This window comes from Martes martes (genome assembly GCF_963455335.1).
Source record: "Martes martes genome assembly, chromosome: 9".
Lineage (NCBI taxonomy): Eukaryota > Metazoa > Chordata > Mammalia > Carnivora > Mustelidae > Martes > Martes martes.
In genome coordinates, this window is record NC_137896.1 from 29,318,960 (window position 1) to 29,343,483 (window position 24,524).

Here is a 24,524-nt window from a genome sequence, read left to right on the forward strand (position 1 = left end):
TCTGTAACATACAAGGGTAAAAACATTAGACTGGCAGCGGACCTATCCACAGAGACCTGGCAGGCCAGAAAGAACTGGCATGATATATTCAGAGCACTAAACGAGAAAAACATGCAGCCAAGAATACTATATCCGGTTAGGCTATCATTGAAAATAGAAGGAGAGATAAAGAGCTTCCAGGACAAACAAAAGCTGAAAGAATTTGCAAACACCAAACCAGCTCTACAGGAAATATTGAAAGGGGTCCTCTAAGCAAAGAGAGACCCTAAAAGGAGTAGATCAGAAAGAAACAGAGACAATATACAGTAACAGTCACCTTACAGGCCATACAATGGCACTAAATTCATCTCTCTCAATAGTTACCCTGAATGTTAATGGGCTAAATGCCCCAATCAAAAGACACAGGGTATCAGAATGGGTAAAAAAGCAAAACCCATCAATATGCTGCCTACAAGAAACTCATTTTAGACCCGAAGACACCTCCAGATTTAAAGTGAGGGGGTGGAAAACAATGTACCATGCTAATGGACATCAGAAGAAAGCTGGGGTGGCGATCCTTATATCAGATCAATTAGATTTTAAGCCAAAGACTATAATAAGAGATGACGAAGGACACTATATCATACTCAAAGGGTCTGTACAACAAGAAGACCTAACAATCTTAGATATCTATGCCCCTAACATGGGAGCAGCCAACTATATAAACCAATTAATAACAAAATCAAAGAAATACATCAACAGGAATACAATAATAGTAGGGGACTTTAACAGTCCCCTCACTGAAATGGACAGATCATCTAAGCAAAAGATCAACAAGGAAATAAAGGCCTTAAATGACACACTGGATCAGATGGACATCACAGATATCTTCAGAACATTCCATCCCAAAGCAACAGAATATACATTCTTCTCTAGTGCACATGGAACATTCTCCAGAATAGACCACATCCTGGGTCATAAATCAGGTCTCAACTGGTATCAAAAGATTAGGATCATTCCCTGCATATTTACAGACCACAATGCTCTGAAGCTAGAACTCAATCACAAGAGGAAATATGGAAAGAACGCAAATATATGGAGACTAAACAGCATCCTTCTAAAGAATGAATGGGTCAACCAGGAAATTAAAGAAGAATTGAAAAATTCATGGAAAAAAATGATAATGAAAACACAATGGTTCAAAATCTGTGGGACACAACAAAGGCAGTCCTTAGAGGAAAATACATAGCGGCACAAGCCTTTCTCAAGAAACAAGAAAGGTCTCAAATAACAACCTAACCCTACACCTAAAGGAGCTGGAGAAAGAACAACAAAGAAAGCCTAAACCCAGCAGGAGAAGAGAAATCATAAAGATCAGAGCAGAAATCAATGAAATAGAAACTAAAAAAACAATAGAACAAATCAACAAAACTAGGAGCTGGTTCTTTGAAAGAATTAGTAAGATTGACAAACCCCTGGTCAGACTTACCAAAAAGAAAAGAGAAAGGACGCAAATAAATAAAATCATGAATGAAAGAAGAGAGATCACAACCAACACCAAAGAAATACAAACAATTATAAGAACATACTACAAGCAACTCTACGCCAACAAATTTGACAACCTGGAAGAAATGGGTACATTTCTAGAGACATATAAACTACCACAACTGAACCAGGAAGAAATAGATAACCTGAACAGACCCATAACCAGTAAGGAGATTGAAACAGTCATCAAAAATCTCCAAACAAACAAAAGTCCAGGACCAGACGGCTTCCCAGGGGAATTCTACCAAACATTTAAAGAAGAATTAATTGCTATTCTCCTGAAACTGTTCCAAAAAATAGAAATGGAAGGAAAACTTCCAAACTCATTTTATGAGGCCAGCATCACCTTGATCCCAAAACCAGACAAGGATCCCACCAAAAAAGAGAATTATAGACCAATATCCTTGATGAACACAGATGCGAAAATTCTCACCAAAATACTGGCCAATAGGATCCAACAGTACATTAAAAGGATTATTCACCACGACCAAGTGGGATTTATTCCAGGGCTGCAAGGTTGGTTCAACACCCGCAAATCCATCAATGTGATACAATACATTAATAAAAGAAAGAGTAAGAACCATATGATACTCTCAATAGATGCTGAAAAAGCATTTGACAAAGTGCAGCATCCCTTCCTGATGAAAACTCTTCAAAGTGTAGGGATAGAAGGCACATACCTCAATATTATCAAAGCCATCTATGAAAAACCCACCGCAAATATCATTCTCAATGGAGAAAAACTGAAAGCTTTTCTGCTAAGGTCAGGAACATGGCAAGGATGTCTGTTATCACCACTGCTGTTCAACATTGTACTAGAAGTCCTAGCCTCAGCAATCAGACAACAAAAAGAAATTAAAGGCATCCAAATTGGCAAAGCAGAAGTCAAACTATCACTCTTTGCAGATGATATGATACTGTATGTGGAAAACTCAAAAGATTCCACTCCAAAAGTGCTAGAACTTGTACAGGAATTCAGTAAAGTGTCAGGATATAAAGTCAATGCACAGAAATCAGTCGCATTTCTTTACACTAACAACAAGACAGAAGAAAGAGAAATTGAAGAGTCAGTCCCATTTACAATCACACCCAAAACCATAAGATACCTAGGAATAAATCTAACCAAAGAGGCAAAGAATCTGTACTCAGAAAACTATAAAGTACTCATGAAAGAAATTGAGGAAGACACAAAGAAATGGAAAAATATTCCATGCTCATGGATTGGAAGAACAAATATTGTGAAAATGTCTATTCTACCTAAAGCAATCTGCACATTTAATGCAATCCTTATCAAAATCCCATCCACTTTTTTTTAAAGAAATAGAACAAATAATCCTAAAATTTATATGGAACCAGAAAAGACCTCGAATAGCCAAAGGAATATTGAAAAAGAAAGCCAAAGTCGGTGGGATCACAATTCCAGACTTCATGCTCTATTACAAAGCTGTCATCATCAAGACAGCATGGTACTGGCACAAAAACAGACATATAGATCAATGGAACAGAATAGAGAGCCCAGAAATAGACCCTCAACTCTATGGTCAACTAATCTTTGACAAAGCAGGAAAGAATATCCAATGGAAAAAAGACAGCCTCTTCAACAAATGGTGCTGGGAAAATTGGACAGCCACATGCAGAAAAATGAAATTGGACTATTTCCTTACACCACACATGAAAATAGACTCAAAATGGATGAAGGACCTCAATGTGAGAAAGGAATCCATCAAAATCCTTGAGGAGAATGCAGGCAACAACCTCTTTGACCTCAACCGCAGCAACTTCTTCCTAGGAACATCACCAAAGGCAACAGAAGCAAGGGCAAAAATGAACTATTGGGATTTTCATAAAGATCAAAAGCTTTTGCACAGCAAAGGGAACAGTTAACAAAACCAAAAGACAACTGACAGAATGGGAGAAGATATTTGCAAACGACATATCAGATAAAGGGCTAGTATCCAAAATCTATAAAGAGCTTATCAAACTCAACACCCAAAGAACAAATAATCCAATCAAGAAATGGGCAGAGGACATGAACAGACATTTCTGCAAAGAAGACATACAGATGGCCAACAGACACATGAAAAAGTGCTCCACATCACTCGGCATCAGGGAAATACAAATCAAAACCACAATGAGATACCACTTCACACCAGTCAGAATGGCTGAAATTAACAAGTCAAGAAATGACAGATGCTGGCCAGCATGCAGAGAGAGGGGAACCCTCCTACACTGCTGGTGGGAATGCAACCTGGTGCAACCACTCTGGAAAACAGTGTGGAGGTTCCTCAAAAAACTGAAAATAGAGCTACCCTCTGACCCAGCAATTGCACTACTGGGTATATATCCTAAAGATACAAACGTGGTGCTCTGAAGGGGCACATGCACCCGAATGTTTGTAGCAGCAATGTCCACAATAGCCAAACTGTTGAACCTAGATGTCCATCAACAGATGAATGGATAAAGAAGAAGTGGTATATATACACAATGGAATACTATGCAGCCATCAAAAGAAATGAAATCTTGCCATTTGCGATGACGTGGATGGAACTAGAGGGTATTATGCTTAGCGAAATAAGTCAATCGGAGAAAGACAACTATCATATGACCTCTTTGAGATGAGGAAGTGGAGATGCAATGTGGGGGGATTGGGGGGGAGGTAGGAAAAGAAAAAATGAAAGGATGGGATTGGGAGGGAGACAAACCATAAAGGACTCAATCTCAAAAAACAGACTGAGGGTTGCTGGGGGGAGGGGGGATAGGAGAGGGTGGTGGGGATATGGACATTGGGGAGGGTATGTGCTATGATGAGTGCTGTGAAATGTGTAAACCTGACGATTCACAGACCTGTACCCCTGGGGATAAAAATACATTATATGTTTATTAAAATTAAAAAAAAAAGAATTAAAAAAAAACAAAAAAACAAAGACGGAAGAAGTGTAAGCCACAGCTGAAACTCATGTGTCTCTTCTGTTCCTCTCCCTGTCTCCCACATGCCAAAAATACGGGCTTGCTTCTCTCCCATTCCACAACTTCAAAGCCAATACAGTCTAAGCCAGGCTGTCATCCTGTGAACTATCATATATTGATCTGAAAACCCCTTTTTATTTTAAAATTATTATAGATTCACAGAGAGTTACAAAGGTGGTAGAGAAAGGTCTCAGGTGCCCCATACCCCTCATCCTGCTCCCCCCAATGGTTACATCCGACCTGACTATAGTAAGGTATCAAAACTGGAAAATTGACATCGATATGATGTATGCATAGTTCTGAGTTATTTTGTTATTTTTATGGGTTTTCATAACCACCACTCTTGTCGAGATGCAGAACTATGGCACCTCTGCAAAGATCTCCCTCCCACTACTCCTTTGTAGTCATGTTTGCTCCTCTCCCTACCATCCCTCATCCTTGGCAACCACGGATGTGTCCTCTATCTCTATATTTTTGTCATTTTGAAAATGTTACGCAAGTGTAAGTATACAGTATGTGATCTTTTGTATTCCCCCCCGCCCCACCAAGTCCCACAGATCCATCCAGGTTGTTGAATGTACCAATCGTTTCATTTTCTGAGTAGTGAATGTACCACTTGCTGTGACTGAACCAGTTTGTGTAACCATTCACTTGTAGGATGTTTTGTTTGTTTCCAGTTTTTGTTACTATAATTGAAACTGATGAACAGTTTTTGACAGGCTTTTGTGTGGGTATAACACTTTATTTCTCTGGGATAAATGTCCAGGGGAACCATTGCTGGGTTGTATGGTAAGTGTATCCTTCGTTTTTTAAAAGAACTTGCCAAGCTATTTTCTGAGTGGCTTTACAATTTTCCATTCCCACCAGCAATGTATGACAGATCCTGATTCTCTGCATCCTCTCAAGTATTTGGTATTGCCACTATTTGTTTTTTAATTTTAGCTGTTTTAACGGGTATGTGATGATATTATATATGGTCTTAATTTGTACTTCCCTAAGGGCTAATGATGTTAAGCATCTTTCCATGGGCTTATTTACCGTAATGTACATCTTCTTTGGTGAAACATCTCTTCACGTCTTTAGCTCATTTTTAAAAAAAGATTTTACCTATTTACTTGAGAGAGAGAGAGAGAGAGAGCGTGCGAGAGTGAGTGGACGTGAATGGGGGAGGGACAGAAAGGGAGGGAGAGAGAGAGAGAGAGAGAGAATCTTGAGCAGACTCTGTACTGAGTGTGAGGCCCAATGGGGACTGGATCTCATGACCCAAGATCATGACCTGAGCCAAAATCAAAAGTCGGTTGTTTAACCAACTGAGCCACTCAGGTGCCCCTTTTGCCCATTTTCTAATTGGATTGTTTTGTTTTTTTAAATGTTAAATTTTGAGAGTTCCTTATATATTCTGATATGCATTCTCTGTTACATATGTGGTCTGCAAATATTCTTTTTATAGTATAGCTTGTATTTTCTTCTTCTTTTTAAAAAGATTTTATTCATTTATTTGAGAGAGAGAGAGAGAGCATAAGAAGAGAAAGGGTCAGAGGGAGAAGCAGGCTCCCTGCTGAGCAGAGAGCCTGATGTGGGCCTTGATAATGGGACTCTGGGATCATGACCTGAGCCGAAGGCAGTCGCCCAACAAACAGAGCCACCCAGGTGTCCTGTAGCTTTTATTGTCATCCTTTTAACAGTATCTTTTGCAGAGCAAAAGTTGTTAATTTTGACAATGCCCAGTTTATTGATTTTATGAATTAAGATTTTGGTGTCATATCTAAGAACTCTTAGGTCATCTGTTTGGATGACTTTCTTCTCTAAAAGTTTTATAGTTCCATCTCTAAATCTGTGATCCATTTTGAGGGACTCTTTTGTATAAGATGTGAGGTTTAGGACTAGTTTCATATTTTTGCCCATGGATATCTAATTTCTCTAACGCCATTTGCTAAAAATTTCTCTATTGGATCGCTTTTCTACCTTAATCAATGTCAGTTGGCCAGGGGCACCTGGGTGGCTCAGTCAGTTAAGTGTCTAACTCTTGATGTCAGGTCAGGTCATGATCTCATGGTGGGGAGATTGAGTCCCATGTAGGGCTCTGAGCTCAGCATGGAGTCTGCTTTGTCTCTCTTCCTCTGCTCCTCTGTTCAATCTCTATCTCTGAAATAAATAAATAAATAAATAAAATCTAAAGTTTTAAAAGAAAAAATGGTCAGTTGGCTGTGTCTGTGTAGGGCTATTTCTGCGTTCTCTAGTCCATTCCATTAATCTGTTTGTCTATCTCTCTGCTGATAACATACTGTCTTGATGATTATTGCTATATATTAGACCTTAACATTGAATAGAATGAACTCTTCCCACCTTATTATTCTTTCTCAAAATTCTTAGTTCCTTTCTGTACAAATTAGAGAGTAATCTTGTCTATATAACATTTTTCTGGGATTTTGATAGGAATTGTATTAAACTTCTATATCAGTTTGAGAAGAATTGACTTCTTTACTATAGTGAACACAATCCATGAACACATTATCTCTCTCCATTTAATTAGATTTTTAAAATTTCTGGGCCACCTGACTGGCTCAGTCAGTAGAGCATGTGAGTCTTGATCTGGGGGCTGGAAGTTCAAGCCCCACGTTGGGGATAGAGATTACTTAAAAATAAAATCTAAAAAAAATGTCTTTATGTTTTGTAGTTTTTAGTATACAAGTTCTATACATGTTTTGTTAAATTTATATGTAAATATATCATTTGTTTATAAATAAATAAATTTTAACAACTATAAATGGTATTGCATTTTTTCCAGTTTATTGAGGGGTGTGCTTATGATTAACCATTAAATTGTATATGTTTAGATAGTACAATACCTTTTAAAGGTGTGCAACATGATGTTTTAATATGTATACCTTGTGAAATGATGACCACAGTCAAGTTAATGAATACATCCATTACATCACATAGTTAGTGTTTTTATGTGTGTTAGAACATTTATGATCTCCCTTGAATTTTAGCAGATTTCAAGTATACAATATAGATTTCAAGTATTTCAAGTATACAGTATATATAGTATTTCAAGTATACAATATAGTACTATAATCACCATGCTATAAATTAGATCTCCAGAACTTATTCATCTTATAATTGAAAGTTTGTAGCCTTTGGCCAACATCTCCCCATATTTCCTCTGCCTTCCTTCCCCAGTCCTTGGCAAACACTGTTCTACTCTCTGGTTCCATGAGTTAGATTTTTTTAGACTCCACATGTAAGTAAGATTGGACGGTATTTGTCTTTCTGTGTCTGGCTTTTTCCACTTAGCATGAAGTCCTCTAGGTTTATCCAGGCTGTGAATGACAGGATTTCTAATAATATTCCATTGTATATAAATACCACATTAAAAAAAAGATTTATTTGAGAGAGAGAGAGAGAGAAAGAAAAAGAGAGAGAGCGTGACCAGGGGAGGGGCAGAGGGAGAGGGAGAGCAAGAGAATCCTCAAGCAAACTCCCTACTCAGTGTGGAGCCAAATGCAGGGCTCGGTCCCAGGAGCCTGAGATCATGACCTCAGTTGAAATCAAGAGTCAGACACTTAAAGGTATGAGCCTCCAGGTGCTCCTATACCACATTTTCTGTATCCATTCATCTGTAGATTGACAGGTTGTTTCCATATCTTGACTATTGTAAACAATGCTACAATGAGCACCGTAGGGCACATTATCTCCTTGAGATACTGATTTCACTTCCTTTGGATACATATCCAGAAGTGATATTGGCTGTCCTACAATGGTTTTATATTTAAATTTTTGAGGAACCTCCATACTATTTTCCATAGTGGCTGTCCTAATTTACATTTCTATCAACAGTGCATAAAGTTTCCCTTTTCTCTACAGCCCTGGCCAACACTAGTTATTTTCAGGTCTTTTGATAATAGCCATCTTAATGGAAGTGAGGTGATCTCTCATTGTGATTTTGATTTACATTTCCCTGATAATTAGTGAGGTTGAGCATCTTTTCATAGATCATTTGCATGACTTCTTTGGAATAACGTCCCTTCATTCTTCAGGTCTTTTGTCTGTTTTTTTAATCAGGTCATTTGTTTTTGTTTTTTGCTGTTGAGTTGCTTGGGTTCCTTATATATTTTGGATATTAACCAATATTTGGATATATCAGATATATGGTTTGTGACTCTTTTGTCCCATTGGGTAGGTTGTCTTTTCATTCTGTTGATTGGTTCCTTTGGTGTGTAGAAGTTTTTTAGTTTTATGTAGTCCCACTGTTTATTTTTGCTTTTGTTGCCTGTGCTTTTGGTGTCATACCCCAAAAAATCCAGCTCTCCAACTCCCTTGCTCTCTAAGGACATTTTCTTCTGTTCATGACAGGTTTCAAGAGTATCAGGTCATGGAATTACCTTCCTTAGGCCCTCCTGGTCTGCCCTAACCTTCATTCTTTTGCTTCTTCCACTATACATGTTCTTTGCCAGCCTGTGCATATTCTCTCATGGGGACTCCAACCAGACCCCTGCTGGTGTGTTGTTTTTCCAATATATTCTCTGAGTGCATGGAGATAGAAAAAAAAATACAATTGATTTTTATATGTTGATCTTTTATGTTGTGACTTTGGTGAGCTCACTTATTACTTCCAGAAGGTTTTATTTTTTTGTTTTTGCTTTTTTTTGTTTTGTTTTGTAAATCACTAGGTATTTTCTAGATAGGCGATCACTCTGGCCTATTCAGCCAGGGTGGCCTCACCCCAGTTGAACTGCCATTTTGTTGTAAAACTTAAATTGACCTTGCCCCCCACCCCCACCCCAGGAACTTATTTAAAAGCAAGTCCAGGAAATCAGTCCCAGGTAACAAAGTCCAAGTACAAGGGTGGGTCAGGCCAGGTGGAGGTATTCAATCAGTGGGGGCGCATACTGTCTCCTAGTTACCAAGGTGATGGGCTAGTTTCCATGGCTACTGTGGGGTGAATTGTAATTCAATTAGCCACCTGTGTGGGGCCAGGCCCAACCACATGGCCTTTGCTCTATAAAAGTTAGTCTGGAAAGCTGGGAGGGGTCATTCTCTCTGCAGGGGCCGGCCGGACCCGTTTGTTTGATGGTCGGTCTGATTCTTGATGCTTGGCGCGAAATAAAGCTTTGCTTGGCCTTCGCTTTCTATCAGTCTCGCTCCTTTAATCACGGACCCATTATTGGGGTACCCAATTTTGGGGGGACCCAACAATGTAATCTGCAAACAGAGGAGTTTTACTTTCTTTTTAATCTGTATGTTTATTTCCTTTCCTTGCCTTTTTGCATGGGTTAGAGCACTATGTTGAATGGCACTGGTGACAGTGGACATCCTCACCTTATTCTTCTTCATAGTAGAAAAGCATTCAGTCTTTCACCATTGGATGTGATGTTAGTTGTAGCTTTCTGTAAATATGCCTTATCAAGTTGGGGAAATTTCTCTCTATTCTGAGTTTTCTGAGAGTTTTTTTTTTTTAAAGATTTTATTTATTTATTTGACAGACAGATCACAAGCAGGCAGAGAGGCAGGCAGAGAGAGGGAGGAAGCAGGCTCCCTGCTGAGCAGAGAGCCCGATTCGGGGCTCGATCCCAGGATCCCAGGATCATGACCTGAGCTGAAGGCAGAGGCTTTAACCCACTGAGCCACCCAGGTGCCCCGAGAGTTTTTTTTTTTTTTAAGATTAATTAATTAATTTTTTTTTTGAGAAGGAGAGAATGAGTGAGCAGGGGGAGGGGCAAAGGGAGAGGGAGAGAGAGAATCTCAAGCAGACTCCCCTTGTGGGGCTTGATTCCATGACCCTGAGATCATGACCTGAGCCAAATCAAGAATTGGATGTTTAACTGGTTGAACCATCCAGGCACCCCTGAGAGTTTTTATTATGAACAGATGTCAAATGCCTTTCTGCATCAATTGATATCATTTTTAAAAAATGATTTTTAAGAAATATTTATTTATTTCAGAGAGAGAGAGAGAGTGTGTGAGCATGAGTGGGAGAGGCAGAGGGAGAGATTCTCAAGCAGACTCCTTGCTGAGTGCAAAGCCTGACTGACGTGGGGCCCAATCCCATGACCATGAGATCACTACCTGAGCCAAAACCAAGAGTCTGATACTCAACCAGCTGTGCCACCCTGGCATCTGATATAATTTTTCTTCTTGGTAGTGTGGTGGATTACATTGGTTTTCAGATACAGAAGCAGGCTTTCCTATCTGAATTAAGGCCCACTTGTTTTTGATACACAAATATATGTCTTTTAAAATATATTTTGAATCTTATTTGTTAATATTTAGTTAAGGACATTAGCATCTATATTCATGAAGGATATTGGTCTATAGTTTTCTTTTTTTGTCCTGTCTTTGCCTGTTTTTGATATTAGGGTAATACTAGATCCACAAAATGAATAGGGAAATGTTCCTTCCCCTTCTATTTTCTGGAAGAGAGTGTATAAAATTGATGTTAATTCTTCTTTAAACATTGGATAGAATTCTCCAGTGAAATCATCTGGGTCTAGATATTTCTTTTTCTTTCTTTTTTTTTTTTTGAGAGTCTTAAAATTATGAATTCAACGTCCTTACTAGTTAAAGACCTGCTTAAATTATCCGTTTCAAATTTGGGGGGGGATTTGTGATAGTTTGTGGTTTTTGAGAATGTGGCTCATTTCATTTCAGTTGTCAAATTTCCGTGTGTAGAGTTCATTGTGTTTCCTTATTATCATTTCAATGTCTGCAGAGTCTATAATGAGACCACCTATTTCTATCTGAATATTGGTAATTTCTGTTTTCCCTCTTTCTTCTTTTGTCTGTCTTGTTGGAGGTTTATCTATCTTACTAATTTTTTTTAAGGAAACAACTTTTTGTTTTATTGCTTTTAAAAGAAGATTTTATTTATTTGAGAGAGAGAAGGGGAGAGAGAGAGCACAAGCTGGGGGGAGGCAGAGGGAGAGGGAGAAGCAGACTCCACAGTGAGCAGGGAGTCCAACTTGGGGCTCGATCCCAGGACCCCAAGACCATGACCTGAGCCAAAGGCAGTCACTTAATTGACTGAGCCACTCAGGTGCCCCTGTCTATTGCTTTTATCTATAATTTTCTTGTTTTCAGTTTTATTGATATCTGCTCTTATCTTTATTATTTCCTTCTTTCTCCTGGATTTGTTTGTGGTTTTTTGCTCTTCTTTTTCTCATTTCTCTTTTCTATGTAAGGATTTAGTACTACAAATTCCCTCCCAGCAGTATTCCTGGTCAAAGAACACAACCGGTGTGATTTTATTTTTACTTATTTTTTTAATGGTGAAAACAATTTATATGTAGATTTAGGCAGCTGGACTCAGTTTAGATGGTCCCAATTTTGTTGGCAAGATCCAAAGCACCATAGTCAGGAGCCAGCTGGACATATGCCTTCTTTTCCCTTTCAGGCCTGATCAGGGTGTTGACCTTGGACACATCAACGTCACAGAGGTTCTTCACAGCCTGTTTGATCTGGTACTTGCTGGCCTTGACATCCACAATGTACACAAATGTGTTGTTGTCTTCTACTTTCTTCATGGCTGACTCAGTGATTGGGGGAACTTGGTGATGGCATAGTGGTCAAGCTTGTTTCTCCTGGGGAGCTCTTTCTAGGATATTCAGGCCGACTTCAGAGACTATCTTAGGCTGTCAGAAGGTAGGTGATATGTGGATTTTTTTTTTTTCTGCTGTGGCTGGGGAAGCTCTTCAGGGCTACTTTCTTGGCCTTCAAAGGCTTTGCTTTGGTTTTGGCTTTGGGAGGGGAGATTTTGTCACTGTCTTTGCAGAAGGGCTAGTGAATAAATGAAGTCTGAGGCCAGGGTTGGAAGTCCCACTGAGGCCAGGTTATTATAGCATTGGCTCCCATTTTTGGTGCTGAAACCTGGTTGGGTTAGTTAGGGGTCTGCCTGATGGGATGAAGGTTTCTTGCAGGGCATCTCACCCCTCTCCACCTGAGGATCCCTCATTGGGTCAGTAGAGCAGCTACTGGCTGGGATTTTTTTTTTTTAAACATTATTTATTTAGAGGAAGAAAGCCAGAGAGAAAGCACAAGTGGGGGGAGGGGCAGAGGGAAAAGCAGACTCCCCAATGAGCAGGAAGCCAGGAAGCCCCATGAAGCCCCATGAAGCCTCATGCAGGGCTCAATTCCAGGATGCTGGGATCATGACCTGAGCCAAAGACAGGTGCTTAACAGACTGAGCTACCCAATTGCCACCCCCCCCCACCCCCGCCGGGATTTTTAATGTAAGATCTCAGCCAGCCCGGGCCTTTCTGTTGCTGAGGAGCTCCGCAGGTTGGCAAGACTGTGGGGCTGACAGCTGCCCCCTGGTGGCCAGCCTTGGCCTCATCCCACCCCCACAACAGCTCTCCTACACGGTGTCCTCCCAGTCTCAGGCAGCAATGGCACATCCCAGGGATGGGCCCTCTAGTTCCCAGATGTAAGGGAACAAGAATGAGGGCTCACCAGCCCTCCTACTTTGCCCTCCTTTCTGCTGCATCTTCATCAGGGAAGACTTGGGCCATGTCTCCCTTCAGCATCCATGACAATACTGCCAGCATCCCAGCCCCTGTTGCTCTCCAAGGCCACTTTAGCATGATCAGGACAGATTCCAAGAATATCAAGTCATGGAAGGACCTCCCTCAGCTCCCGCTTTATCTGACCCTCCCTCTCTTGCCTCCTCCTCTTGGCATGTTCTTTGCCAGATTGTAGATTCTATCAATGAGGGAGGCCCAGAAGTCCCCTGCTTCTGCAAGTGCCCAGGGCCTTATGAGTCAGATGGACACACACTCTGAACAGGTTGGGGCTGGCATGAGCCCCCCAGTGCTCTCTCTCTCCCCAAGGCTCTGTGCCCCTCAGCAGGCTTCCCAAGAACAGCCCTACAGACATCCCCTCCCTGAATCTGTAGCCAGTGCCAGCCCATACTCACTGGCAGCTAGAGTAGACGGGGAGGTCATGAGGCCCCATGGTCCATTGGTTCTGGACCAATGACGGATTTATCGAGCCCCCAACATGCTCTGACTTTGTTTGACAGAAAGCCCAGGATGAGCTGCGTCTGCAGTGGGGACACCTGCAGTAGGTGTGGTGGTTAGGGGTGGGGAGAAAGCTCTTCTTAGACCAGAAAGGTCAGGCATCCCAGATAACTGGGCTGAAGTGTGGGGTCTTCATGCCTTCAGGCCCATCTACTTTATCTATAGCCTCTCCCTAACGTCCTGGTAAGAAGACACAGAGCAGGTTCTCCCTAGGTCTGGGGAAGAGTCTTCACTTCCTCTTCTCCTTCTTCCCATTAGAATAGTTCATAATAGAAAGGGGAAACTATGTCTCCACCAGACCTAGATGCCTCTAACAAGCAAATGTGTAAAACAAAGATGTGAATATTATGTCAGTTGTTGGGGTTTTACCCAATAAGTCATCCTTTTTACTGTGTTTCGGGTTATCTTTATTCACAGGAGGCAAAACAGAGGTCCCAGGTCAGTTCCCAGCTCCCCATGTCCACCAGTTTCCTGGGGGTCTTTGAGTTGGTGGGATGAAGTAGTTTCTGGCGACCCACACAGGTTGAGCCTTACACAGAGCCTGGGTATTGAGGGGCCCAGTATTGAGTATTGAGTGGAGAAGAGCAGAGGGCAGCCTGTCAAAGAGGTAGTGGGAGGATCATTGAGTCACAGATGTTCTACAAGGGCACAGGTGAGGCCATGAGAGTGGGCACAAAGGAGCATGCATTCCCCCAGTTGCTCTGTCCTGGGGCCTAGTGTTTCCCGAATGGGGCTCTAGGGGTTTGAATCACTTCTGAGGCTGAGAACCCAGGCTCAGAGAGAATTGTGGGAGCCTCACCTACTTGTAGGACTCAAGCAAGGCAAATCTCAAAGGCCAGCAGTAGGTACTGAAGCTGGGTGTGGGGACTCGGGGATAAAGCAGACTTCTGGGGCACAAGAAGACCAGGGGCTGGCCTGAGGGGCAGATGGGATGCCCAAGAAAGAGCATTAAAAAAATCAGAGCAAGTTCAAGTGTACCGAAGGCAGACCTGGGACAGGGAAGTCCAAACTGGTAGGTAGAGGAGATCACCAGCAAGTCCAGGTAACCGGGGTGCTTGAAAGACCACACAGAGGTGAGCTCAGTCAGAATGGATCTATCTCGATCTCGATCTCGATTTCTATCTATCTCTATTCTCTCTCTCTCTCTCTCTTTCTATATATCAGTTAGCTCTTGTTGTGTAACAAACCATCCCAAAATTAAGTGGCTTAAAGCATTAATTATTATTTTTTGTGCATCTATAGGTTGGCTGGGCTCCGCTAATCTTGGCTGGGCATGCTCATGCTTTTGTGATCAGTTGCTGCACTGGCTGGGAGTTGGCTGGTGTCGAATGGCCCTCCAGCAGACCAGTCCAGGCTTGTTCACATAACAATTGGAGGGGTCCAGGAAAGCAAGTGAAAATATGCAAGGCCTCATGGAGTCATGACTTGGAACTAATACACTGTCACTTCCGCCACCTTCTTTTGGCCAAACAAGTCTCAAGGCTAAGCAAACAAGTCTCAAGGCTAAGCTGTGCTTGAAGGGGTTTGGAAATAGGCTCTGCCCCTTCATGGGAGGAGCTACAAAGTCACATTAATGGGAGGGAAGAGTAATGGGACCATTTTTGCCAATAGTCTACCACATCGCCCATTTACAAAAGACAGAAACCTGTGTGACATTGTGATAGCTCCTTTTCTCCAACACCCACTATATCACCCAGGCAAATTGATTTCACCTCTAAAGCTCTGTTCAACTTCTCCCACCGTCACCACCCCAGCCGGAGGAGCCCTAACTGTCGGTCTAACTGGTTTACTCACAACCTCACTGTGGTTGGATTTCTTTAAAGTGCAAGTTAGATCCAATCAAGATCCTATCACCTCTCCTTGCTCCAACCTTCCAAAGACCCTACATCCATCAGGTCCTAGTGGCAATCAGCAGAAACAACCTGTGACTAGAGCAGAAAAGAAACCTCATCAAAGGGTATTGATGAGCTCACAGGACCACTGGACAACTAGACCCAGAGATCACACAGGCACAAAGGGTGGGGATTGGGTAGTCAGCACCATGGTCAAAACTACACTGCTGAAGCATGGGCAGGGTGAGGGGGCACTCCACAGCCACCACCACTACCAGGAGGAATCCTCTATAGTTCCCCCTTCCTTGCATCATTTGCTGCGGGACTCAAAGACCTGAGTGGAAACACCTTATTGGCTAAAGCCCCCAGTTTTGGAAATGAAAGTGAAAAACATCTCATGTAATTTCTGTGCTGACCAGTCAGTAGGGATTTCCTCAGTCACAGGAAGGAGATCCAGATGCTGGACTTTCCTTTTCTCCAACTTTATGGTGCTTAGTGGGCTCCAGAAGCCAGCAGAGGCTGGGTGGGTGGGTATCTTAGCTGGTATGGGGTATTCCTGCTGCAATAAGCATTCTTTTTGTTCAGAGTCACAAACCCCCTTTGGTTTAAGTGATAGAGTGGTGAGAATGGGGACCCCCCCCACCGCCCCCTCCCCCCAGGCATAAAGAGGAAAAAGTTAGCCTAGTCCTCTGGAGAAAAAGAAATAGGTCAAAAGCTAAAAGTATGACCTAATCCTTCTTAAGTCAGGCAGGAAATAGGAGACAGGCAAATGTTGTGCAAGAGAGATTCCCCTGGGCTTGGCAAGAGGATCCAGGGCGGGAGGCCGGGCCTCAGGACCCATTAGACTCACAGACTTTGTCCAGATGCTCTGAAAACTCTCTCCCAGTGTCGGGGTCCGGGGTCCGTGTCAGGATAGACTCCCCTGTTCCCACCCTGGAAAGAGCGAGAGAGACTGGAAGGGGGCAGGAGTAAACAGGAGAGGAGACTTAAATGGCTGCTTGTTGGTACCTCTCCCGAATCCCTTTACAGGCTGGGGCACCACTCCGCAGCTGGGGTGCTTAGTGCCTGCGCCTGGGTCACCTATAGGCTTTCTTCCCCGGAGAATTAGCTCAAACCGAGCTCGGAGTTTGGTAGACTAGGTGTCCCCACCCCCAGCAGCCCGCAGCCAATGGCTGACTGAGATGTAAAAGCCCCGCCCCCCTCCCCAGGTGAGTCTCTGCCCAAACCGCGCTGTGCCTAGCACCTTGGTTATGACGGCGAAGGGAGCAGTTGACGTGCTCCTGGGGCTTCCCCTTTCCTCGGCCCCTGCTTCCCCATCCCAGCCCAAAGCTGGGCCTCATCTTCTCTCTCTATTCCACTTCCTCCCCGGGTTGGGAGCCAGAGAAAGGATGGCAACCGGCCCGTTGGCTCTCTTTTGCCCCCTCGTGGATCTGGTGAGAACTATGGTGACTCCCAGATCTTTTGCCGCCACCCCCCCCACCCCGCCCCCAACCCCAGCCCCCAGCCCCCAGCCTACTTGTTTTCCCAGAAGTGGAACGCTGGGATTGAGGAGAGCTGGGATTGGGGTCAGGTAAACACTTGTAGCTGGCAAAGTTGACGGTAGTTTTCCCAGAAAAGGCCTTGATGGGTTTATTGTGGGGAAACGCATGGTAATTTGGCTCAGAAAGCCTTGAGGTTCGTGAGGGCCAGGCACGGAAGGTGGAGTGAAGGAGCTGGTTGATTCCGTGAGTGATTTCTGTGGCCTTGAGCCAAATATCACCTCTTTGGATCACAAATTCTTCTTATGACAAGTGGAGAGAATCAGACCAAATCCTGTAATCTGAGGTCGTTGGTGGATTTAGTGTACTTGCAGATTTAAAAAAAAAAAAAAAGAAAAAAAAAGATTTATTTTAAAGAGAAAGAGAGAACATGAATGAGTGGGGGGAAGGGGCAGGAGAGAGTCCTCAGGCAGACTCCCCTCTGAGTGCGGAGCTCCTGGGGCTGGATCTCACCACCCTGAGATCATGACCTGAGCCAAAACCAAGAGTCTGAACTTCACTGACTGAGCCACGCAGGCGTCCCAATGTAATTACAGATTTGAGAGCTTTGGTGTCTCAAGCCCTACTGATCTTGTCGCTGTGAATTTCCATCATATGTCCCATCTTAGCTATGCAGCTGTATGTGTGATTACCTATTTTATTTCTTCCGTGTACTGCAACCTCTTCCTGCTGGTCTTCCAGTGTCCACATTGCACACGGCAACTAGAATTCTCCTACTTAACACCATATGGGTATGACACGAAAGCCTTCAAGACTTCCCCGTTGCACCTAAACACCCAGTTACGTTCTGTGGCCCCCTCAAACCCTTCATGATCTGGAGCTTGCCTCTTTCCCCAGCCTCACCCTTACACTCTCTTCATTGCTTCCTCTGGTCCCACGCCTTCCTTCAGTCCCTTCACCAGCTCTTTTCCATCCCAGAGTGTTTTCATTTGCTATTCCCTCTGCCTGAAAATCCTTTTCTCGTGTATGTGTGTGTGTGTGTCCAGCTCTTTTTCAGTTCTTTACAGCTTAGTTTAAATATCATATCACAAAGCAGCTGTACCCAGTTCCCTCTATTTATTTATTTCCTTCATAGTAATTACCACAGTCTTACATTATCTTGTTTACATGGTATTACCCCCCCACCCCCCCACCCTGACTTTAAAATGAGTCTGCCTGGGCTGCCTGGGTGGCTCAGTTGGTTAAGTGTCTGCTTTCGGCTCAGGTCATGATCTCAGGGTCCTGGGATCAGCAGGGAGTCTGCTTTTCCCTTTGCCCCTCCCCCTGCTCACACTCTCCTCCTAACTCTCTCTCTCTCTCAAAGAAATAAAATCTTTAAAAATAAACAAATAAAATGAGTCTTCCCATCCCAAGGTCATTGTAATCCCTAATGCCTAAAATAGTGCCCACTATTCTTCTAATATCAGTTAGGAATATGTTCGGCTGCAAGTAACAACAACAACATGTGACAGTGAACTTAATAAATAAGGGTTTATTTTAACCACCTAGGAAGAAATCCAAAGGCAAGCCGATTGCTGTTATTGTTTTAGTGACCCAAAATACCACTGGGCCCCCAGGCTCTTTCCATATTTCTCCTTCATTATCCTTAGCATGTTGATGTTTCTCCCCTCATTTGTTATAAGATGGCCACTCCAGATGTAGGCGTCACATCCACATGTAAGCTGGGGAGACACGAAGAAGGTGCCAATCATGTCTCCTTCTATGCGAGTGAAAGTTTTCCTAGGACTCCCTGAGCAGATTTCCCTTCACATCTCATTACCCATAACTGGGTCGCTGGTTCTAGCTTCGAGGGAGGCTGGAAAATGGATCATATGATGCTTCTTAATTTTATGTGTCAATTTGACTGGGCCACGGGGTGCCCAGATATTTTGGTCAAGTATTATTCTAGGTGCTTCTGTGAGGGTATTTTTGGATGAGATTGACATTAAATTGGTTGACCCAGTGGAGCACATTCCCCTCCCTAATGTAGGCTTCACTCTGTTGCAGGTATGAATAGAATAGAAAGGCTGACTCTCTCCCAAGTAAGAAAGAGTTCTTCCTAGCTGACTTCTTTCGAACTGGGACATTGATTTTTTCCCTGCTTTCAGGTTTGAACCAGGACATCAGCTCTTCTTGGGTCTGGAGCCTGCCAGCCTTTGGATGGGAACCACACCAACACAATCCTGGTTATCAGGCCTTTGGACTTAGACCGGAACGAAACCACCAGCTCTTTTGGGTCTCCAGCTTGCTGACTCACCCTGTAGTAGTCGGAACTTGCCTTCTTCCATAATCACATAAGCCAATTCCTTAAAATCAATCAATCAATCAATCAATTCTATTGATTTATTTCCATGGAGAACCCTAATACAGAATATTGTTATGATTGGTTCAAAGTGCTGTACAACAGAAATATAATGTGAGTCATTTGTGTAATTCCAAGTCTTCTGTAGCCACGTTAAAAACAAAGATGAAATCACTTGTGGTAATATATTTTATTTAACCCAAGCTATTAAAAACATTTACTGTGACATAAGATCGATGTACAAATTAATAAGGAGATATTTTATAATTTGGGAATTTTATAATTCAAAATCTTCTGTGCATTTTATACTTATAACAAATCTCAATTCAGACCAGCCACATTTCAAGTGTCCAATAGCTGCCTATGGCTAAGGTCTACCATATTGGCCAGTGTAGGTGTAGACCATCAGGATACATTATTTGTATTCAGAATGTATAGAGAACTCTTAAAACTCAACAGTAAGGAAACCAACAACTCAACAAAATATGGGAAAAGGTTTGAACTGATACTTCACCAAAGAAGAGATACAGATAGCAAATAAATGCACAAAAAGATGTCAGCATTCAACCTAGTTAGTCATTAGGGAAATGTAAATTAAACCACAATAAAATCTTACTACACAGCTACGAGAATAACTGAAATAAAGAGAAAGACCACAACAAGTGTCATTGAGGGTGAAGGTCAACTGGAACTCTCACTCAGTACTTTTGGGAATGAAAGTGGTACAACCATTTTGAAAAAGAGCTTGGTATTCCTTAAAAAGTTAGACATACACCTATGATGTCACCAAGCCATTTCCTTCCTGTGTATTTACCCAAGAGAAAGAAAATGTTCATACAAAGACCTGTATGTGAATGTTCATAGCAGCTTTGTTTGTAATAGTCAAAAATTGTGAACAACCCAAATGTTCATCAACAGACAATTGGGTAAACAAATCATGGCATACAAGGAAACACTGCCCAAGAATAAAAGTAAATTATCAATACCTGCAACAACACAGATGAAACTCAAAATAATTATGAAGGAAGTCATATTAAGAAGGTCCTGGTAACTGGGTTCCGAGGTGGCAGGGCTATGTTAGGTGAAGAAGGAGGTGAAGCATGTGTTTTGAAGGAATAGCCTTGGGTCTGTGCATTGGGAGGCTATGGCATCTTTTTCCTTTAAGGCTCATGGGCTTCAGCAGAGCCATCTGCTTTTTAGAAGTGTGAACCTCAGCAGGCCACAGGATGACTGCTCTCTGCCATGTGAGGGCATCAGTCACATACCCAATGGTCACACAGTAAGGGTCATTCCTCTGAGCCTGGCATCAGTCGTGGCTTATGCTGAAATTGATGTACGGTGCAATGAGACATATAGGTAGGTCCAGGCCAAGGTACATGATCCAGGGCCACATTAAGGAGGACCTCAATCCCATACTCCTGTTCCCACATGCCAACTATTGAAAATTCCAATGTTGGCTGGAAAAATCTATTATTGATGATCTATTACTGATGCTTCAGTAGGACTCAGCATATGCAGCACAAACTAGCACAGTTCATAACACAAGCAGGGAGCAGAACCAGTTAATAAGCCAAAGCAAGAGAAGAGAGACCTCCAATGGCTGTGGTGATCAGCTAAATACCCACTTGGCATGCCCGTTGTTGGGGTCCATCCTGCCTCTCTGGGGAGACAACATGTGTCGAACTATTGCGGAGTGGTGTGTCATGATGGCCACAACTGGCTTTGAAAAGCTGCATCCTTTTCAGTGGGGAGCCATTGAGGGCTTTAGACAGAATAGGGACAACATTGATTTGGGTCAGAGAAAAATCCCTGGGGTGAAGGGGGATGGTATGCTGCAGTGGGGAAGAAGGGTTGGAAGTGGGAGGAGCGTGGCAAGATGTGTTTTAGGTGACCATCTTTCTTTCTTTTTTTTTTTTTAAAGATTTATTTGTTAGAGAGAGAAAGAGCTAGAGAGAGCATGAGCACAGGCAGACAGAGTGTTAGGCTGAGGTAGAGGGAGAAGTAGGCTCCCCGCCGAGCAAGGAGCCTGATGCGGGACTTGATCCCAGGACTCTGGTTTCATGACCCAAGCTGAAGGCAGCCGCTTAACCAACTGAACCACCCAGGCATCCTGTTAGGTGACCATCTTAATAGCCCAATGAGATGTGCAAAAATGTTCACTCTAGTTGGGGGAGGGGATGAGGGCAGGTGAGCAGAGTGCCTAGTGGCTTGGAAAGAAAAGAACATGGCTGGGAGGGCTCAGGTAGCTGTTGGCACATTCGTTAACCTTGGTGTGCCTCAGTTTCTCTATCTGTACAATGAAAGTGCGTTAGTCTGCAAGGACTGCCCTAGCTCACTATCACAAGCTGGTTGGCTTGGACAACAGAAATCTGTTTTCTCACAGTTCTGGGTCCGAGATCAAGGTTTTGGCAGGTCTGGTTTCTTCCCAGGCCTCTGCTTGGCTTGTAGATGGTCCTCCCTCCACCTGGGACTATTCTAATTTCCTCCTCTTACAAAGACACCAGTTATATTGGCTTCTGGCCCACCCAAATGACCTCATTTGAACTTATTTATGTCTTTAAAGACGTATCTCCAAATGCAGCCACATTCTGAGGTTTTGGCAGTTAGGACATCAAATATCAATTCTCAGGGGGAGGTAGGCTACAACTCTGCTCATACAGGAGGCTAATGAGAGAATTTACTTCACAGATTTGTGAGGATTAATTGAATTAGGATGTGTAAAATGCTTAGAACAGCGATAAAAAATGTTTTTCTATTATTAAAGAGGACATAGGAAAATGAGGCAGCCATTTCACGGATGTCTCGAAACTCCTGCCTCCTCCAGGAGTGGGATCCTTTGAGTCCTAGCTGTTCTCTGAGCCCAGTACTCTCAGAAGCCCTCTTCACCTGCTTCCGGTGTCTCCCATCTGAGACATCTGAGGTCACAGTTTTTCTTTATTCTTTTTTAAAATTTTGTTTATTTACTTTACACACACACACACACACACATAGCACAAGCATGGAGGAGGGTCAGAGGGAAAGGAAGAAGCAAACTCCCCTCTGAGCAGGGAGCCCTACGCGGGACGCCCTACGCAGGGCTCTATCCCAGAACCCTGAGATCATGACCTGATCCGAAGGCAGATGCTTAACCAGTTGAACCACCCAGGCGCCCCCAAGGTCAACAGTTCTTTTTTTTTTTTTTTTAAAGATTTTATTTACCCATTGACAGAGAAAGAAGGCATAAGCAGGGGGAGTGGCAGGCAGAGGGAGAAGCACGCTCCCTGCTGAGCAGGGAGACTGATGCGGACTCAATCCCAGGACCTTGGGATCATGACCTGAGCCAAAGGCAGACACTTAACGATTGAGCCACCCAGGCGTCCCAAGGTCACAGTTCTTAAAGGTCAGGACCCTCTTTAATCCCCTTCTCACAGGACAGCTTGACCAGAGGGTGCCTTGAAAATAACAAAGCCTGTGGTTCTCAAAGTGTGGTCTCTAGACCATCAACATCACCTGGGAACTTGCTAGAAGGCAAAGGAAGCAATTCTGTGGGACTACCACCTGGGGGCAGCACAGGACCACTGGTAAGCATGGGCTAGGCCAAGCACCTACAAATGCAAAAACCTTTCATGGCCTTTTCTGCCTCCAATCTGGCCCCAAATCCCTCTGCTCTCCCCAACAGCGCTGGAGGGACCTCTTGAGAGCCCCTAACCCGATTGTGTTACTGGTTCAGAAATCTTCAGCGGCTCCTTAGGGCAAGAAAGTCTGTCTCCAACAGCATCTCCTCCCTCCTGCATCTTCCATGTCGCCCCGTGCTTTTTGTACGTTCCCTGGACTCACACTGACCTGGGTTTGAATTTCAGCTCTGCCATTTTGGGTGTGATCCGGGCAACACAACATCATTCTGAGCTTTGTTTTTCTCGTCCCTGAAATGGCGGCAATTAGTAAGAGCTTCTCTCATGGGTTATTAGGAGAGAGAGCTGGTTGATAAAGGGCTTTTAGCCCAGGGTCTTGCAGACCGTGTACTCCGTGCCCAGCGACCCAGCTTCCCTTTCTGCACTACAGTCAGGGTGCCCAGGCCCACACCTTCGCCAGAGGCAGTGGGTGCTGTTGAGTTCCACCCATCTCCCCAAGGTCATGACTTCCAGCAGTCGGCTCCTCTCTCTCTGCCTGGGGCATCCTCTGGCTGCTGCTACCCTGTGTGCGTCAAACTCTGTGCGATGAGGATAATACTTGTGTCTATTTCATGGCACTGCTGGAAGGGCTTGATTATTGCCCCATGGAGAAGGGGTCCTTAGATTTCTGCTGTCAGGGTGTAGACCTAGCGCTCGCCCTTCTCTAGCCCATCTCTGTGACTTCCTGTACCCACAGGAGTGGCCGTGTCAGAATATCTGTGGATGAGGGATGGAGGAGACCCAAAGGGGCCTGGAGCTCTGGTGGCTTCCTGCCCCACCACTCCTGACCTCTTGCCCTTGGGCCACACGGGCTGGCTCAGGCTCCTCCCTCCACCCCACCCCCGCCCCACCCCAGACATCTAAGATGCCCCTGTTGATGTCATAGGGTGTAAGAGGACACCAGGCACCAGGGACTGCCAGATGACCCTGGCACCTTGGCCAGGGCAGCTGGTGCTCTCGGAACCTGGACTGTCTTGGGCTGGGGACCTGGATGTGGCCCTTCTGCCTGCAGCCTGCCTGGGCTGGGGGCACAGGCCTTGTCCGATAGTCAGTGTCACTGGGACTCCACAGTCCTCTGTGGCTGTCTCCTGGGGATGGTTTGCCCTTGATCTCCCTGTTCTGCGAGGGGCTGCTCCTGCCCCCGGAAGCAGTAGACTTTCCTCTGTGTGGCTGGATGTAAGGGACTCCAAAGTCACACTCCCCACCCCACAGCTGAACTCTCTCTCCTACCCCGGCAATCTGTGCGGTCTCTGCAGGAGGCCTGGGGCGGGGCCCATCACCCTCTTCTAGGCAGGCTTTGCAAAAGCTAGCAAACTGTAGCCAGGACCAGCTACGCAATCTGGGGCACTCTGCGCAACACGAAAACGCAGGTTATGAGGCTTAGGAAATGCAGGTTATGAAATGATACAGAATTGCCAGACAATGACAAGGGAGAAGTAAGGCACGTGTAGGGCCCTGCGTAGAGGCCCCGGTGGCACTTGCCTACAGCCCGCCTCTGACTGTGATCCTTCTGTCAGCACGCTCAAGTTGGTCAGAACTTCCCTTGCACTAAGGTGTGGCCCGGGAGCTGCTCAGAGAGGATTCAAGAACACGGAGTCAAAATGTACCCCTTCCCCAGCTCAGAACATCTGTTGTCCCGATATCCAAGTATCCAAGAGATACTTGGAGCCAGTGTTCTCTGTGCGGGTGGTCTTTCTCACTGGTGCCCTGCCCCCGCT

At 44.0% G+C, this 24,524-nt stretch overlaps 1 long non-coding RNA gene across 1 annotated transcript in view; it reads left to right on the top strand.

The window, feature by feature from the left end:
• Positions 1–19,385, top strand: part of LOC308349433 — a 30,623-nt gene extending 11,238 nt beyond the window's left edge. Inside the window, exon 3 of the long non-coding RNA XR_013967450.1 lies at positions 18,963–19,385. This is a non-coding gene — a long non-coding RNA (uncharacterized lncRNA). The remainder of the gene's footprint in view (positions 1–18,962) is intronic.
• Positions 19,386–24,524: the final 5,139 nt, after the last annotated feature.